The sequence below is a fragment of the Adiantum capillus-veneris genome, chromosome 16 (genome assembly GCF_014529385.1).
Source record: "Adiantum capillus-veneris isolate H3 chromosome 16, ASM1452938v2, whole genome shotgun sequence".
Lineage (NCBI taxonomy): Eukaryota > Viridiplantae > Streptophyta > Polypodiopsida > Polypodiales > Pteridaceae > Adiantum > Adiantum capillus-veneris.
The window spans coordinates 2,065,758-2,068,511 of NC_140946.1; the positions used below are offsets into that span (position 1 = coordinate 2,065,758).

The 2,754-nt window shown below is 41.5% G+C and overlaps 1 non-coding gene across 1 annotated transcript; it reads right to left on the minus strand.

Moving 5' to 3' along the window:
• Positions 1 to 568: 568 nt before the first annotated feature.
• TRNAN-GUU (transfer RNA asparagine (anticodon GUU)) lies at positions 569 to 640 on the minus strand. The gene has a single exon. It is a non-coding gene; the product is annotated as a tRNA-Asn (tRNA).
• Between the last annotated feature and the right edge of the window lie 2,114 nt (positions 641 to 2,754).

A 2,754-nucleotide genomic window follows, 5' to 3' on the forward strand; every position in this document is an offset into this window, starting at 1 on the left:
TTGTCCTCCTTTAACTAAATGGAATAATTGAATGCATTCATTCAAGCTCCGGTATCTACTAATGCATTTGTGCTATGATTGTTTAGTTGTACCTTGATGCGAAGGTCAATTCCACCCAACCATTCATCATCCATTGACACTTTATCATTTTGTAATTCCCATAGTCTGTCATCTAGTTCCAAAGTATTGATGGGAATAGGCGTTTGTTGATTTTTGAAAGCAAATTTTTTCTTGAGTACTCAAAGTTGAGCTTCATCAATAACCTGCTGTCGTTTAATCTTCCTTTGCTTTGCTACATTTATTTTTTCTAGCAATTCATTGGTTAGTGGCAAATGGTACTTCTTTAAGCGGCATCCACTAATCTAATTAGCCATTGGTTCACCATCTAGAACGGAACGTGCCAATATTCTCGTTTCCATTAGTTGGTGTCGAGGCCTAAAATAGCGCGATAGCAAACCATTCAGTGGTTGGTGGGTCACGCCGACTTGATTTGGCATATGTGTGATGTGAAATACAGCTCTCCTAATCCTAATTAGTATTAGTGGAAATTCTTGACGTAGATACGGATCTCCCCAGATAGGATTCGAACCTACGACCAATCGGTTAACAGCCGACCGCTCTACCACTGAGCTACCGGGGAAAATGGTAGGGAATTCAGTCCCATACACACTTGCTTGAATACCTTTCTCCAGAAGCCAATTCCAAATCTGGAAGGAGTTAAGCTTTCTTTGCCATTGCAAAAACTTTGCGTACTCCCTAGCCCCCATTATGGGGGGGGGGGGGGGGGGGGGGGTAGTGGCGATAGCAATCCCATTCGAATGGAGGGGCCCCCAAATCATGGGCGTGGGAGGGGGGGGGGGGGGGGGGGGGGGGGGGGGGGGGGGGGTCCAACCGGCCGAGACGAGGTCAAGATCAACCTGGCAAGCCCCTCCCAAGATTCGTATTGATCAATCACCAATGAGTGGTTTCTATTCCCCCCTTCCGGGAGGCGTAGTAGAATAGTTGCGGGATTCTTCCTCCACGTTATTTTGAGGACTAGAATTAGGGGGAATAGAGGAAGCAAAATAGAATTAGAAAGATGGGGAAGATGAAAAATAGTCGGGAGAAATGAACGCGAATTGGAGTTTCGTGAAACGAAAGTAGCAGTTTATGGAAAAGGCGGAATTGGAAAATCAACAACTAGCTGTAATATATCGATAGCTTTAGCCAGAAGAGGAAGAAAAGTCTTACAAATTGGATGTGACCCAAAACATGATAGTACATTTACACTAACAAGATTTTTAATACCTACAATTATAGATACTTTACAGGTGAAAGATTACCACTATGAAGATGTATGGCCCGAAGATGTGATTTATAGAGGTTACGGCGGGGTAGATCGTGTAGAAGTTGGAGGACCCCCTGCAGGAGCAGGATGCGATGAGTACGTTGTGGGAGAAACGGTAAAACCTTTGAAAGAATTAAATGCTTTTTACGAATATGACATCATTTCATTCGATGTTCTGGGAGATGTTGCTTGCGGGGGATTTGCCGCTCCCTTAAATTATGCGGATTATTGCATTATTATAACTGATAATGGCTTCGACGCTCTATTTGCGGCAAACCGTATTGCCGCTTCAGTTAGAGAAAAATCACATACCCATCCCTTGCGACTACCGGGTCTAGTTGGAAACCGAACATCCGGAAGAGATCTTATTGATAAATATGTAGAAGCTTGCCCCATGCCTGTACTAGAGGTATTGCCCTTAGTAGAAGATATTCACGTATCGAGAGTGAAAGGAAAAACCTTGTTTGAAATGGCTCAAATCATGATCTTCGTAGAATTTTTGAAGGAATTGCTAGGGGTTTAGTAGGTAGCGCGAAGGGCTATTTACTCCGAAGCCTGCAAAGGCTAGGATTGATATTCGGAAACAATTCTATTAATACTATATCATCCGAGACAGATCTTCTCATTCTCGAAAAAATCCCTGATAAAGCGGAGATTTTACATCCGGGGGAATGGTCGGTATCTCAATTTTCCAATAGGCCTATCTCCTATTGCTGCATCCTCTCAATATTACTTGTTCTCCTGTCATTGAAACATCCTTTGTCTGCCGTTTCGGGTTCCAATTCCTTTCATTTGTGGAAACGTTTTGCTACTATTGACTATTTAACAGACCCAATGCGTGGATCCTATTTGAGAAAGGTAATGTATTCCCCCCCGACAAGCTAAATGTTAACAAGAGATCTACTAATTCATTCTCTCAATAGATTCTTGAATTGTGTAAGTAATATACTTTTTTCCTTTTCGTGAAAAATGAAATTGATTCGTGGATATTTCGTAGAGAAAGCTCTGATATTTTAGATAGTAATAAAGAACTACTGACTCAACATTTGGTAACGACTAAGATTCTCTACAGGTATGCATCGAAATCAAAATTCAATTATGATTTATCGAGCAACAAGATTTTTCATGAACCTTACCCGCAAGATAGATCCAACGTTTTGGCATACTTACTTCAATTCTGGCAAAATGATCTATTGGGTCACAAGATTCGTAAGTTGGATCCTGCGGAGAAGTGGGCTTTTTCCGCCCTTGGGAGAGATATTCTATTTTCGGCAACAACTTAACTACTCCACTTGGAGATACATCTTCAATGATAAACGGTCCATTTCCCTTTTTCTTGAACTTGGGAATGTGTTGCTTAAGGGAATAAACTAAAACTAGCTCCCCTTTTTAGAAGATTTTTGTGACTAGATGTGAATCAAAAAATT